The sequence below is a fragment of the Pteropus alecto genome, unplaced genomic scaffold (assembly GCF_000325575.1).
Source record: "Pteropus alecto unplaced genomic scaffold, ASM32557v1 scaffold57, whole genome shotgun sequence".
Classification (NCBI taxonomy): Eukaryota; Metazoa; Chordata; class Mammalia; order Chiroptera; family Pteropodidae; genus Pteropus; species Pteropus alecto.
Window position 1 is genome coordinate 1,486,181 of NW_006442508.1, and position 16,930 is coordinate 1,503,110.

The window sequence follows — 16,930 nt, forward strand, 5'->3', positions numbered from 1 at the left end:
TTTCTCTTTTTATTTCTTCCCTGACCCAGTTATTCTTCAGTAGCATATTGTTTAATCTCCATATATTTGTGGTTCTTCCTGATTTCTTTTTGCAGTTGATCTTTAGTTTCAAAGCATTATGATCAGAGAATATGGTTGGTATGATTTCAAACCTCTCAGATTTGTTGAGGTTATATCTGTGTCCCAGTATGTGGTCGATTCTTGAGAATTTTCCATGTGCACTAGAGAAGAATGTGTATGCAGCTGTTTTGGGATGGAAGGCTCTGTAAATGTCAATTATGTCCTGTTGGTCTATTGTGTCATTTAAAGATATTATTTCCTTATTGATTTTCTGTTTGGATGATCTGTCCATATCCGACAGTGGGTATTTAGGTCACCCACTACGATAGTGTTTCAGTCTGTTTCTCCCTGTAGTTCTGTTAGTAATTGCTTTACACATTTTGGTACTCCCTGATTGGGAGCATAGATATTAATAAGTGTTATGTCTTCTTGGTGCATGATTCCCTTTATCATTATGAAGTGTCCCTCAGTACCTTTCTTTACCTTTTTTATTTCAAAGTCTATTTCATCTGCTATTAGTGCCACTATTCCTGCTTTTCTCTGAATGTCATTTGCTTGAAATATTATTTCCACCCTTTCACTTTGAGTCTGTATTTGTCTTTGGAACTGAGATGTGTCTTCTGGAGGCAGCATATGTTTGAGTTTTGTTTTTTGATCCATTTTGCAACTCTGCCTTTTTATTGGTGAGTTCAGTCCATTTACATTTAGGGTGATTATTGAAATATGAGGTCTTTTTATAGCCATTTTACCTTTTGCTTTCTGGGAGTTCAGTGTTTCCATTGCTTCCTTGTCCTTGTGGTTCTGTGTTCTTTATTTTGGTTTACTTTTGTGGGTTTTCCCTCTGATCCTTCTTGTTTTACGTTATGCTTCGGTTCTGAATCTTTGGCGTGTGGTTACCATTATGAATATGTAAAAGATAGTTATATATATCAGTCATCCATTTTCTTCTACGCATGCCTTTTCTCCATTCCCCTTTGCAAATTTGGTTCTTCGAACCTCCCTTTTTTAGTCATTGTTATCTCAATTTGTCCCTATGTATGCTGAATGTTTATTACTATCTTGCTATAGTGATTCTTTTCTTATTTTTTAAGGTTATAATGCCCTGTTCTCAGTAAGGGTTGCACTCTTCTGCTTCTATTTGCCTGATAGTCACTTTACTCGTATTTATGTATTTTTTTTTCTTCATTTTGTTATAGGTGAGCTGACACCTCTCAGTATTTCCTGTAGTATTTCCTGTATGTCTGGAAAGTTCTAAATTTCTCCTTCATATCTAAAGGAGAGCTTAGCAGGATACATTATTCTAGGCTGGTAGTTCCTTTAACTTAATAGTTGAAATATTTGATGTCATTCCTTTCTGGCTTGTAAGGTTTGCGCTGAGAAGTCTGAGGATAATTTAATGGGTTTTCTTTTATAAGTTACCATTTTTTTCTTCCTGACTGCTCTGAGAATCCTGTCTTTGTCATTGATTTTTGTTAATTTTAATACAATGTTTGTGGTGAAGCCCTTATTGTGTTGAGATAATTGAGTGTTCTGTTGACTTCTTGAATTCCAAGCTCCAGCTCATTCCTTAGATTTGGGAAATTCTCGTCCACTATTTCTCTGAAAATACTTTCTAGTCCCTGCTTCTTTTCTTTGCCTTTGATAATGCCCATTGTTCTTATGTTTCCTCTCCTGATGGTATTAGCTAGTTCTTGAATTTCTCTTTCATTATTTTTCATTCTTCAGTTTCTCTCTTCTTTTTTCTGATTTATTTCTAGATTTCTGTCTTCGATATCGCTGATTCTTTCCTCCATTCGGTCAACTCTATTTCCCAAGCATGCTATTTCATTTTCGACTCTTGCACTGTGTTCTTTATGTCCAGAAGTACTATTTTATTTTATTTTATTTTGCTCTGCACATCTAGTTGTTTTTTCAGTTCCTGAAATTGTTGATATGACTCATTTTGGAATTCACTGAGTTTTTTAAGAAGGAACATCCTGAATTCTCTGTCATTTAAATTGCATATTTCTATGTCTGTAAGGTTATTTTCTGGAGATTTTCTCTTGAAAATCTGGAGATTGTCACCTTGGTTGTTCATGGTTTTTAATGGACTATTTCTCTGCTTGCACATTAGTGATAGTGTATTCTACTGTTTTTCCAGGAAGAAGGTTTATTATATAAAGGTCTCTCTTTATCCTGTTGCAAAGAAGGTGCTTTTCTTTTGGTTTGCAGTAGGTGGTGTCTAAGCCTCTTGGATCCCTGCTTTATATAAAGCCTTAAAAATGCCTTTTTATTTTCTGATAGATATTTAATCACTCCCGCTCCCCTCAGTTTCCGTCCCTGTCAGTGTTAGCAACAGTTACGGTAGCGTTTCCCAGATTCTCCTAGGGCTCTGCGGTGTTTGGTCTCGGAGGGTATGAAGGGCAGGGGCCCTCTGGGTTGGGGGTTGGGGGAAGCGGCTCAGCCTCGGTTTTGCAACTGCAGCCCATTAAAATCAACTGTTACTTCTCTGCAGTCTGTCCCACTTCTCTGTTTTCTGCCCTGATAACTGAGCCCTGCTACTGGCTGCATTGAACTGACGGCACTTCCAGGCAAGGCTGTTCAGGGAAGTTGCCACATCTTCCCCCTCTTCCCCTCCTCCTGCAGGGAGCTCTGGAGGCTTGAGAGGCAGCTTCTTTATGTCTAACAGTCCACCGCCCAACACCCGGGGTTCTGACCTGTGGTAGCTCTTATGCACAGATCCCATGTTCAGATGTGCTGGTGTGCAGTTTGGGTATTTTTTGTTCAGTTTTAGATGTTCATCTTATTGTCGTTTCAAGGGGAGAGATCTGGGGATGTCTCTCCCACTCCGCCATTTTCCAAAGATCTCAAGTAACTCCAATTCTTGGAAATAATCAAAGGTCAGGAGTGTATACAATCTTGCTCCCCAGCATATATCATCAGTTTAGCTCAAATAAACTCATAAAAATTCGAAAAGAAAAGAAGGAATCAAAGGTCTATGTAAAGATTTACTGCATACTAAGGTATAGTTCTTAATATTATAATAGTGAAAAAAGGAAACACTGTAACTGACTAACAGCAGGGGCATGGCTACACACTTATGAAGTGGTAACTTCATCTGAAAAAAGGGCAAGGCCAACAGTCTTTTGCCTTTTGTCTGCTAGACTCCCTGCTGGAGAGTGGGAATACAGTGTCATGTATTTATATTGGTATTCCCAGCACCAAGGATTGTGCCTGCAGGTTAGTGGACATTCAAGAAATGGTTTTAGAAAAAAAAATTTAAGGGGTGGAAGAGCCAAATTCATGTTAATCGGAGAAATGTCCTTTGCTCTATATGACAGCATGTCATGTTGTTCTGTGCTTACTTCTTAGGTGCCCATGAGAAATCATGTATAACATTCTCTGGTGGGAAGATTGAACAATATCTACATCCACCCTTGTTCATGGGATGGGGTATCCCAAGCCCCAACCCCAGCCCCAACGCTGACACTGAGAATAAGACCCTCAGCACCCTCAGCACCTAGCCTGTAGGATGTTCTCAATGAATATTTATGTGCTGATTGAGCAGAGGAGAGTATTAACAAGTATCTGGTTAAATTCAAAGCATTGCTCATGTTTACGAAATACAGGAGGAGACCGATAACCTGAAACTCTGTTTCCTGAGTTTTATGATGGGGGCTGAGGGATTCGAGATGTGGCTCAAAAAGGATAAAGCACCTTGAACAGTTCTTCATTAGATATAATGCATTACAGATCCAGACAGAGAAATCTAGCCGAAGCAGTGACCTGTAAGTGTGCTCCTTACCTGGCTTTCCCTGTTCTGGCATCTATAGATGGATAGGGTTCAACAATCTAGTGCTAATTCCAGATGTGGAAATAATTAAATTATAAGTATTAGTAATCTCCTTTTAAATTACTTATTTACATGTCTGTCTCCTGGCTAGATGCAGAACTTCTAGGGGACAGGAGCCTGACTTTATCGTTATATCTCCAGTAATTGTCTCAGGGTCTGGCACAGAATGGAGAGTTTTAATTGCTGGTAAAATTAATGAATGAGATAGAGATGCTGTTTTTTTGGAAATAACAAAATAATGGTAAGTCTAAATATATAAGAGAGTATAAGCTGCTGCACAGATAATAATCCATTCACTTTGATGTACTCTGCAAATGAAGCCCCAGTGGTCCAGCATTCTTCAAATAAGTCCTTTCTACTTCTGATTCTGTTCTTACTTAGTAGCTTTGTATGGCTCAATTAGCCTTTTATTTTTTGTGCCACTTTCAATTGTATGATTTGACGAAAATGTTCACACTTTTGTAATGTCCTTTATTTTTTCGGTTGTCTTTTTTCCTAATTTTTCAAATTTTATTTATCCTTAGTTTGATTTCTCATCAAATGCAACACATTTTGAACTCTACCTGCTGGATTTACTACCTTCCACAATAATAGAGCATGAAACTGGAGGATATAGAAAAGTAAACATTAATTCTCAGTCTAAACCCATATTAAAAACCCCAGTAAATTTTGCCCTAATGCCACACACAAAGGAAAACCACCACAACAATTGCCAGCTGAAAATGTTAATGTCCATTAGAATCAGCATTGGTGACCTACTTTGGCAGAGGCTAACCATTGTGTTACCGCATCCCCCCAACATAGCACTGGAGTCAGCACTTTGAGCTAAAAAAATACTCATTTTCACATTAAACTTGAACTTGGGCAACTTGTATTTCATGAGCTTGCTTAATGGTAGCACGATAGCGTTTGCTACAATTTAATTTTTTTTTCCGAAGAATCCCTGTCCCTAAACTACAGCTGACATTATAGTATTTAAAATGCGAAACATTCAGAACTGAAAGAGTAAAAGGAATGGGATGATTTTCAAATATGTCTAAAAGATAATGGATACCATTGATTATCATTTTATTCGGAATTTTGCCTCACATGCTAGGATTTTTCTACATGAAAACTCAGGTTTAAGTTTGTTCCTGACTTTGGTTCAATGTGGAGGTGGAACAGAAAAACCTTCTCTGGCAAAGATTTAGGAAAGCCATGATGACATCCTTGAAAACACCATTTGCTAGTGAATAAAATCTAATGTCGATTCAGAGAAATTCTGTCTTGCATTTCATAACCCCCCTTATTTGATGGTATGGTTTATAGAAGCACCAAGCTGTAATACCTCATTGGTAGTTTGGAGTAGTTCTCAAGGACATCTCAATTTCCATGCTGGTCTTCCCTCTGGGTTGGAGGCAGCAACTGTTCTCCAGTGACCCGTTGGTATTTGCATTTCACTGTTGTTACATTGGTCTTGTACAGAAGTTGTAGAAGAATGTTTACTAAAAGAGATTTAGTGTTCATTGACACTTATATAGGTTTTCATTGGCCAAAACATCAGTGGCTGATGTCTCTAATACCCACTCCCATGGGACCTGTGCCTTCCTCATGCTCATGGGCACTGTAGGAGATGCCATTTTCTTATTTGACCCCACCCTCTAATCTAAGTTGAGCTGGGTCTCTTCTTTGAATTATTGTAATATGCAGAAAGCTAGTCTACAGTGACAGATGATAGAGCCAGATGGAGAGAGAGGCTGAGAAGAGTGACTGAAAGGGAAGCACTGACTGGTTTTATGACCTGGTTCCAGTTATTCCTTGAGTTCAGCAACATCCCTACTCGATTTGGTTGTTCTAACTCTCCTTGGGTTCTGCAAACCAGTAAATTCTGCTTTCTAAGTTGCTCAGAGAAGTGTTTCTATCACTTGAAACCAAATAAATACAACTTCAAGTATAATTTATGGTCACCTCCAGGCAAAGTTCTTTTCCTGGAACTTACTTGAATGATTTGTATCGCTAGACTCTCTTTGGTTGCTAGAAACAGTATTATCTGAGTTGCTCTCTTCATTAGAATTTGCTGGAGGAGATTAAATGGAAGAACTAAGCTTCATAAAGATTTGTTTTTTTCTTTAGTACAAAATGATACTATCATTGACACATGATAGATGTTTTTTGAATGACTTTTCTAACAATGATAATTAACTTTAATGTTATTCAAATTTTAAAATGCATACATTGAACACCTGTATGCTCAGCAATGAGCATACAGAGATAAAAGGCCAGTTCCTTCTCCACAAGAAGTTTGTGGTCCAGGGCAGTGGTGTTCAAAGTGTGGTCTTTGAGCTGGCTGCTTCGGCATCCCCTGGAAACTTGTTAGGAAAGCAAATAATACAAACTCTGGAGGCTAGCCCAGCAATCTATTTTAACAAGCCCTCTAGATGATTTTGATGTATCTAAAGCTCGAGAACTACTAGTCTAGGGACTTATTTATACATACCTGTCTACCTAGTCGTCCTTCTCACTAGTGGCACAATTTGTGATTCACCTGAACTATAATGCAAACCCATGCCTCACCCCCAAATTGAAATGGTTGAAAATGGAAAAATAAAACCAAGTGTGAAAATCCTGGGAAAATCTCTCACCTCCTTGCCCCAGGGCCAACAAGAAAGGAAGGTGTGTGCTCCAGGCCTGTCTGAAGTGGCTCCAGTTTATCAGGGCAGATAAGACAACATATGGAAATAACTGGGAAGGGTTAGTCGCTGCAGGCCTGGACTCCATCCTGGCACTGCCTCACTCAGACACAATCTATGAGCAGGGAGTCTATGCCAGAGACTCTGTGGGGAGGTGTCTGAGAAAAGTCAGTGATATCGGCCCTCAGACCACATCAGAGGGCCCTTCTTCCTTTATTAAAACTTACCACTTGGTGCGAAAAGAGATCATGGGATAAATTGAGAACCAAAATCAAATGTTTAGAGAACTTCTACCCTGAGTTCTAATTGGCATTGTCTTTCTGAAGACTACCTCCTACCTCCTCGCTGCCTTCTCTCATAGAACTTTCTAACTTGTTCTGTTCTACCCTTTTGCTTTCTCACTTCTTAACTTTTCTATTTACCTTCATTTAATTTAGTTAAATATTGGGTGAGTACCTAGCACATTCCAAGCTCTGAACCAAGCGCATCAAGGTGAATAAGATTAATGCCTGCTCTCAAGGAGCACATAGTCAGCAATGCCACACAATTAGTCAGTCACCATTTGATATCTGAACTGCATGCCAGGCATTGAGTTAGGTTCTGGGCATTCACAAATGAATGTGGCATGGTCCTGCACTAAAGGGTTTGCTGTCTGTAGGAGGAGACAGGCACAAGCCAAACACGAGAGGGGCTGTAATGGAGGTAAGAAGGTGCACAGAGACAAGAATGGTTGACTCTACCTGAAGGAGGAAGGCTGGAAGGAAAATCTGCCCTTGGAGTCAGGTTGGCCATGTGAAGGGTGGTGTACAGGGACAGAATGTGACAATATGGTATGTCCAGAAAAGGAGAAGCTCATGGTGGCTAGAGTACAGTTTTCACGGTTGAAGACTAGATTGGAAAAGTAAGCTAAGGTTAGGTTGTGAAGAACTGCTTATGCCATATCCCAGGCTAAGGAGCTGAGACCTGAATCTGTAAAGAGTAGAGGTTTACCAGGGTTTTCTGAAGCCGAGAAGAGATATGGTCAGACCCAGGCTTTAGACAGAATTGAGAATTGCATAGAAAATGCATCAAGGAAGATAAAAGCAAGAAGTGAGTGTTTTAGTTATCAATCACTGTGCAACAAATGACCTCAAACTTAGTGACCTACAGCAATGATGATCTATTATTTCTCAAAATTTTGTGAATTAGTTGGGTGGCTCTTCTGCCGGTCTCACCTTACATGACAGCATTCAGTTGGTGGGTCGTCTGAGGGCTAGACCCAGCTGGGACACTGGAATAGCTGGGCTTCTTTATCCATGTGGTCTCAAGGCTTTCCTCTCTGCACAGTTGCTCATCACTCAATGTCTAGGCCACATTTTCTTAAATAGTGTGACAGCACTCCGAGAAGGTGAAAGTTAAACCTTTAAGTTTTGTCAAGGCCCACCATGGAAGTCACAAAATGCTATTTCTGCAGCAGCTTATTGGTCAAAGCATTGTGGGAGGAGGAGGCTACACGAAGATGTAAGTACAGGGAAGCACGGTTTATTGGGGGGCTGACACAACTAGTGGCTTATTTTCAGAGAATAAGCAATAGACAATGAGGGAGTGAACTAAGTTAGCAGTTGTTTGAATGGAAAGAAACAGATATTTAGGAGATGTAAGAGGTAACCATACAATAGGACATTGCATTAAAGCTCAGATGAGAGTTATGGGCAAAGTGCTAGTGAAGAACAGATTGTAGGAGTAGTAGATGCTATTCGTACTCCTTCCCTCATCCCTTTCATCTGCCAATCCCCTGTCCCCTAGCTGTTGTGAGTGCTGGCTGATAACAAGTTACAGCTGTCCTTTTCTTTGGAAAATTGCATTTGGCTGAATAGCAGCTATTTGCCAGGGAGGTTATGTACACTATCCCCATGACTGATTGGCATAAGATACAAAAGCCTGGTCCCGTGCCTTCTGGTGGGATTGACTCAATGATACAATTTATGTTCCAGAGCTTTCCTGTGGGATTGGCCTCCAGGTGAGCTGACATCTTTGCTTAGTGCTTCCCCTGCCCTATGCTGCTTCCTTTGCTTCCTTCTCCAGCTCTGCTTCTAGGGAACCCAACCTAAGAAGTGAGGAGAAAAAACATTCAGATAGGTGCTGGAATTTCTGACGGGCTCTGCACCTCTATGCTTTCTTAGTTATGCCCTTCTCTTCATCTATTTTCAGTTCATGTTTCTCTATTTTCTGTCTTCTCTATAACTTAGTTTCCCTGCTTGCATAATTTTCTACATGACTGAGCAGTTATTTAAGGATGCTTAAATGATTCTTTCTGTGAGCCTGCATAGATCTAACTGCAAAAGATATAGCCTTTATAGAAGTGAAGCCAGCAAGATCAGTTTAGCCCCCTGCAAAAATGACCTGAGCCTTATAAAGTAATAGTTGTCTTATGGGCAAAGAACATGGACTATGAGTTTTAAGACCAAGCACAGTAGACATTTGTTGTTTTTGTTCTTCAGCACCATTCACCCTCTGGCAAATACCTGATTCCTCCCTCGGGACCATCTTCTCCCCCTCACTTAGCCCATGTTCTTCAGGTGGGGCTGCATTTCTGATTCAGAAGAGAGCATGTAACCTAGATGTAAATTAATCTGAACATGATATTACCCTGGCATCAAATATATATATATGATATATACTTTGAATAAGGTGAATCAGAGACAATCAGACTCAATTTATGGCTTTTTTTGCTTGTGTTCTCAGCAGGGTTTCCTGCCTTTTCCCTGTGGGTATGAAGCAGGAAGCAGGTAATGAGCCTCTGGAGACCATTGTTTGTCAGTGGGGAGACTAAGGAAGTCAACACTGAGGAAACAGAGCTAAGAAATAGACAAGCTGGTCCCAATTCAATCACATGAGCTCCCGTGACTGTCATTCTTGGACTCTGCAGTTACATGAGCCACTAAGTGCTTTAAAAAACAACAACAACAACAACTCAAGCTGGTTTCAGTTGGGTCCTGCCACTTGCAACCAAAAGAGACACAACTAAAACACAAGAAACTTTTTTCCTTAATGAAGCACTTGGTTTATTATATTCAGACATTCGATTTCTTTTTGTGGAATATATGTAGTAGATATGAAGGATTTATATGAACATTTAAGCAAGTCTGCAGCTTCTTCATTAAAAAAATCTATTTTTTAAAAAAAGGAGACAAGACAAGTGTTGGCTGAAATGAAGGAAGAGTGACTGGTAGGGGAGTAAGCACATGGACTCTTATTCTGACCTTGCCATAAAATCACCCTAAGATGCCTGGTCCAGCTTCTGCTTCATATTGTCCCATGGCCAATCAATTCCAAAGCACCTCTATGCTTCTGCTTTACTTGCTCTCTTGTTACCACTGAGTCTTCGAATATTTTTCTTTCCCTTCTGTCCTTTTTATCTCTATTCAGAAGACGGAGCTACAGATTTGCGGCATCCCTTGCAAACAGTTAAAGCCCTTTGCAAATAGAAAACCCCTGGCTTCCATGTTGCTAGCGTTCTTTCAGCTATTTAACCTTTAAGTGCTCCCCCAAATTTATCAAGATACAGCCATGCATACAGAACGCTTCATCAGTAATTTTCCAAATGCTTACATAAGTGACCATCGCATATATCAATGCCTCCAATTCTCAGAGGAATCTTGCAAGGTAAGTATTCCTATATCCATCTCATAAATGAGAATATTTAAGGTCAGAGTAAGTAATTTGCCAAGAAAAAAAATCTCAAAAAGAGTTTTGACTCCATATACCTTGTTCTTTCCATTCCTTTCTAGGAGAATACAAAGCTTCCAACAACTACGCTGAGGAAGACAGGTACTTTTGCACATCCCTTCCCTTACCATGAAACCTCTTTAAAGATTACTCATGGCATTAAAACTGCACATTCATTCATCAGTAATTTTAGAAAAAATTTCTGAGTGCCTACCATGTGTTAAGCATAGTTCTAAATGCTGAGAACACAACAGTAAACAAGATAAAATGTTCCTGATCCTCAGAGTGCTTACATCTCAATTGGGAGAACAGACAATAAACATGATATATATCTTGTCATGCGGCACTAAGTCCTATGAAGAAAAAGCAAAGCAGGGTAAGGGTGTTAAAGAGTGATGAAGAGTTATTTTAGATGGAGTCAAAGACGACATCTTTGAGGAAGGACATTTGAACAGAGACCCAAATAGAGTGACAAAGTGAAGTATGCAGTTTTTTGGCAGAGGAGTTTTCTGTGCAGAAACCCTTTCCCCACCATGGTGTATCATCAGCTGTAACTTCTCATCTGCCACTAGATAGACTCCTTGAATGTGGGAAGTTCTAAAGAAGACAGGTAGATTCTCCAGTGATAATGGGAGTGACTGGGAATGAAGCGAGACAAGACCCTTACCACAGACAGAAATTTGCTCTATTAAAAATGCGAATCACCTGAAAGCTATGTAATAACCTGAATTGGATTCCAAATTAAAGAAAGAATATTAATGGGATACTTGGTGGAATCTGAATAAAGTCTGTAGTTTAAACTAGTTAATAATATTCACCAATATTAATTTTCTTAGTTTTAATAAATGAACCACGGTTATGAGATATATTTACATTGCGCAAAGCTGAGTGGTACGCATGTGGGAACTCTGTGCTATCTTTGTAACTCTTGAAAATCTAAAATTATTTCAAAGTAAAAGGTAAAAAAATAACAAAAAATGTTACCCATTATATACTGATAACTATAAAATATTACCAAAATAAACAAGACTGAAATAAATAAATATGCCACGTTCATGAATTGATGGACTTTCCATTTTACAAATGTCAACTGTCCTCAAAATGATCTATGGATTTGATTTAATCCCTCCAAATTACAGCAGGTGTTGTGTATGTGTGCAAATGGACGGTTCTAATTTATATGGCAGGGCAAAGAACCAAGATAGCCAAGGCAATCTTGAAGGAGAACACCCTAGATATCAAGACTTACCATGATTAAGAAAGTGATGATGCAAGTGTAGACAAAGAGACCGGAACAGTCCAGCAACAGACCATATATAGTCACTAGATTTATGACAAAGAGACAATAAAATACAAGGAAAAGAATAGGCTTTAATTAATGGCACTGAATCAACTGGATATTCACAGAGGAAAAATATGACCTCATTCTACATGATACACAGAAATCAATTCCATATGTATTATAGAGAAACAAAATAAAGCTTCTAAGAGACAACAAGGAGAATATTTTCATAACCATAGTATAAGCAATTATTTCTCAAACAAGACACAAAGAGCACAAATCACAAAGAAAATTAGTGATAAATTGGACTACTTAAAACTAAGAACATCTTTCATTAAAAGATCCCAGTAAGAAAATGAAAAACACCATTTAACATGAGAAAAGATATTTGTATTTCATATATCTGACAAAGGATTAGTATCCAGGATATATAACTAGTTCCTACAAATCAATAAGACAATTCAACATATACACTCAATACACAAAGCAATATGAATCTCACCAATATGATGAGTTCAAGAAGCCGGAAACGAAAGAATATATACTGTGTGAGTCCATTTATATAAAATTCAAAAGGAGGAAAAATTATTCAATGTCATACTGGTTACCTTTAAGGAAAGGTGACTATATAACTGGTAAAGGACTTAAAGATGCTTCTGGGGTTGTGGTAATATTATATTTTCTTCTCTGAGTGCTATATAAGGGGATGTATTCTTTTAGGATTTGTATAGTTATATATATATATGTTATACTACAATAAAAGTTTATATGACATAGTTGGAGAGAAAAGTCTAGGTTTGGATTATATGAATAAATTTCTGATGAGCTGTTGAACTCACTATTGTATTATCTATTGCTGTATAACAATTAACCCAAAACTTAGTAGCTTAAAACAGCAAACATATCTCACAAGGTTTCTGAGGGTTAAGAATCTGGGAGTGGATTAGTTGGGTAGTTCTGGCTCAGAGTCTCCCATGAGGTTGCAGTTAAACTGTTGAATGGGATTATAGTCATGTGAAAGGTTGACTGGAGCCGGACTATGTGCATCCCAGCTCATTCAGCTTGTTGCAGGCCTGTTCCTTGCCAACTGTTGGTCAGGTCCTCTGTTCCTCAGTATGTGGCCCTCTCCATAGGCTGCCTAACAACATGGCAGCTAGCTTCCCCTAGAGAGAGAGCCAAGGGAGAAAGAATGTCCAAGATGATAGCTGCAATGTTTCTTTTATTTAAAACCTAATTGTGGAAGTGACATACTATTACTGTTGTTGTGTGCTATTGGCCATACAGATCAATCCTAATACAATGAAAGGGCACCCAAGGGCATGATACCAGGGCATAAGGCTCATTGGGAGCCATCTTGGTGACTGGCTGCCATACCCATCTTCCTCACCACCCCATACTAGAACATTTGTAGAAATTATAAGATACCCAAACTTCCTATATCTCCTGCTACAATTTTATTCATGTGCACGAAAGTCTTCAGCCACTTCCAAATTGGTGATCCCAGTGGAAGAACTTGCTGAGAGGGGGTGAGGAGAAATCTGGGAAGAGGGAAAAATTCTCAATTGCTGTCTCATGGACATTTGTGTTATGAAAATGGCCTTTCAACCCTGTGATTACAGAAATTAGACTAGGCCTCCTGTTCCTATTACTTCAACATAACTTCTTTCTTTGATCGCTGATGCCAGAAATACCACCAGTAGAAATCCACGCCATTAGCAAAAAATGATGTTTTCTGATCAAATGCAGACATGTTATCAGAACACTACAGCAGCGGTTCCCAAACTTGGCTGCTTGTTATAATCTCTTGGGAATTTGTTATAAGAACTAATTCCTGATTCCACTGAGATCCGCTGATCTGTATTTTGAGAAAACTTATCAGGAGATTCTGAGAGAGTTAGCCAAACACTTCGCAACTGATCCTGCAGTGGCACTTAGAAAACACCTATCTGTCCTGTTCACGTATGTGGATTTCAGAACCCTTCCGGAGGGTGAGTTTCAATGAGTGGAAGCCATTTGTTCACAAAGAGTCAATTTTCCTTTCCACTTCCATCTGCTCAGTGTGCTGAGTGAGATAATGCTTCTCATCCCCTTTGAATGCTTTCTTGTCCCTCTGCCACACTTTGGTTCCCATCACATCAGCCTTGAAGGTGGAGTGGCCTGTCAGCACCATGGGCTTCTAAAACTGAAGCCGCCAAATCAACTTTATCTACTCAGCTTCGAACTGCTGTGTGCGTACAGGCTAGGAGGGGTCCAGGGACTGTGGTTAAGAGGACACACATCCATCTCTCGACACAGCCAGGATATGTTTCCTCTTTGGCAGTAAAATGACACAATGCCTTCTAGACTTGCCACTTAATAAACACGAAATTATAGTTTGTGTACTGGATAAATCTAGAGACTCTTTTCTCACCTATGAGAAAATATGCAAGGCACAGGAAAATTCTTTTAAGCAAATTTTAAAAACAAGTATTTGTTTGTTTTTTAATTCATTCCTCGAACAAATATTAATTGAGCATCTCTGACTTTCTACTCTCTTGCTAACTCCACTCTAGCTACACTGACACTGTTGCTGTTCTTAGAGCAAACCGGGCACCTTCCTGCCTTAAAGAATATGCTGTAACTGATCTCTGGGCCCAGAACACACTTACCCAGGTATCTGCTTGGCTGGTTCCCTTACCTCCTCCAAGTCTTTGCTCGAATCCCATCTTCTCAATGAGGCTTAAACTGACCCCTCTAATTAACACCTTAAGCAGCTTTTTTTCCTGGCCTTGCTCTACCTCTTTTTCTCCCAACTTTCAACATACCATATACGTACTTTATTATGTGGATCATTTATTATTTGAGTTCTTGCTCTTGAATGTAAGTTTCACCAGGGCAGGAATCTTTGTTTTGTTCATTTATGCATCCCAAGCACCTGGCAGACAATAGATATTTGTTGAATTAATAAATTAGGTGTTGGAATACTAGCAAACAATACAAATACGATCATTGCTGTCACAGAGATTATGATTTATTGGAGGAGACCATTAATAAACAAATAATTACAGAAATGTTTATTTAGTGATAACCACAATATCTAGGATGGAAATATATGGAGTTCTATAAGAGTGCACAAAAGGCCCAATCTGTTAGGTGTCAAGGATGGTTTGCTGTGAGAACAACACTTAGCTTCAGACTGAAGTTAATTAACACTGCTAAAGGAAGGAGAAAAGGCAGAAGAAACAACCTTGAACCTACTTGAATCCCAGATTTTTAGTAGTTTACAGTAGTCTAGCTTTTTAAAACACCTGAGTGTGCCTACAACCTCTCTTTTCTTTCAAAGTAGCTATTCAAATTAAGTTTCTAAAAATCTGTAAACCATTTACTCCATCTCTAGTTTCAACATCTGAACATCAACCTTAGAAAATTTCTCCTGCTATAGATGGATAGTCTTTGGTGAATAAAACTCCTTATCTTCTGAACTTTTCTTTAATCAGATGAAAACATATAAATAAATAAAATTTCAATCTTTGTGGATCAGTCCATTGAATAAGTAAAGTCTAAATATGCTTGGCAATGAATCAAGAGATGTCTCAGAAACAAAACCAAATGAAGGCTGAGGTAAAAGAGTTTCATGCTGAGATGAAAGCCTCAGTTGATGAAATGAGTAATTCTCCAGGTATTCTTCCAAGCATTTGAATTAAAGAACTTTGTACAAGGCAGCTAAATAAAATGTCTGTAGTATTCAAAGGTCAACATTATAACAGTTAATCACCTGCTAGAGATCACCTGACTACATTAGTCAGTTTCCTCCTTTTTATTTCTCAGAAGAACAAACATATTTATAAGAAAACACAAAGGCATGTAATAATGAGTAAGTGGTAAATACTATGAAAAGATTAGGAAAGCTCATGAACTTATAGATATAGAGAACAGACTAGTGGTTGCCAGAGGTGGGGGGTGGGAAAATAGGTGAAGGTGGTCAAAGGTACAACTTCATCTATGGCCATGCCACCTTGAACACTCCTGATCTCATCTGACCTTGAAAGCTAAGCAAGATTGGGCCTGATTAGTACTTGGATGACAGACCACCTAGGAAGACAAGGTGCTGTAGGCATAAAAAAAAAAGTACAACTTCTAGTTATAAAATAAGTAAGTCCCGAGGATGTAACATATAGCATGGTGACTATAGTTAACAATACTGTATTGTATATTTGAAAGTTGCTGAGAGAGTAGATCTTAAATGTTCTCATCACAAGAGAAAACGATTGTTACAGTGTGTGGTGATAGATGTTAACTAGACTTATTATGGGGATCATTTTATAATATATAGATATATTGAATCATTATGTCGTATACCTAGAACTAATATAATGTTATATGTGAATTATATCTCAATTTTAAAAAAAAGAATAAGAGAAAGCCACTTGTTAACTCACCTCTGGGAACTCTACCTTGGAACTGGCAGCAGGAGGAAAAACAACATCCTGTCTTGAGCTGCGTTCCCAGCTTCAGAGATGTCCCTGAGATTAAGCCACAGATGACAGTACCTGAGAACCAAATGTAACGCTTGCAAGGAGGAACATGTGGTCTCCTCCATCAGATGACTGTAGAGCCATTAGTAAAGGCTTTGGGGACTCAGTATTCTTTCTGCTTTTTTTTCCTGTGGGATTTTGTTTGTTTGTTTGTTTGTTTGTTGTTTTGCTCAGTTAACCAGGTTATATAGAGGAATGGTGTACCTTCATTTGAGGGTTGTGGTGGTTATGACCACTTCAAAAAGAAGCTATAACTTTATCTTAGGATTTCCTTTGGTGTCAGTCAGGAAAGGCTAGGTTATGCTGCTTAACAAACAAGCATACAATCTCAATGGCTTAAAACAAGAGGTTTATTTTTCACGTAACACTACATGTCCATTTTCGGTTGGGCAGGAGACATTGGCTTGTGATACCTAGGAACTCCTGTTGAGGGAGCAGCCACCATAGCTAACACAGTGAATCACCAGACCAGAGGAGAAAGAGATTTGGGGGTTTTGCACTGGCAATTAAGTGATCATAACTCATTACCCAGAACTAGTTACACCCAACCCCAAGTGGAATAGGAAGTATAATCCTACCATATTTCTGGAAAGGAGAAAAACAAGAAATATTTGGCAAACAACTTTAATAAATATCATGCCAATCCTTGACTTGGCCATTTATCCAGTGGGTGTAAAACCCTTCTGAAAGAGATGGGAATGCTTCTTTACACAGGTCATAAAGAGCCTGGAAAAGTTCTGTCCTTTCGGTTTTAAATGAGAAAGACACAGTAAGTCTCTGCTGAGTCACTGAGGGAGTAAACTGAAGGAAGTCATGAATCTACATCCTGTTAAACCCGTTACTTTTTTTCTTTCTTTTTTTGATT

The 16,930-nt window shown here is 38.8% G+C and overlaps 1 pseudogene; it reads left to right on the forward strand.

The window, feature by feature from the left end:
- Positions 1 to 15,528: 15,528 nt before the first annotated feature.
- On the forward strand, positions 15,529 to 15,647 carry LOC112471573 (annotated as a pseudogene).
- Positions 15,648 to 16,930: the final 1,283 nt, after the last annotated feature.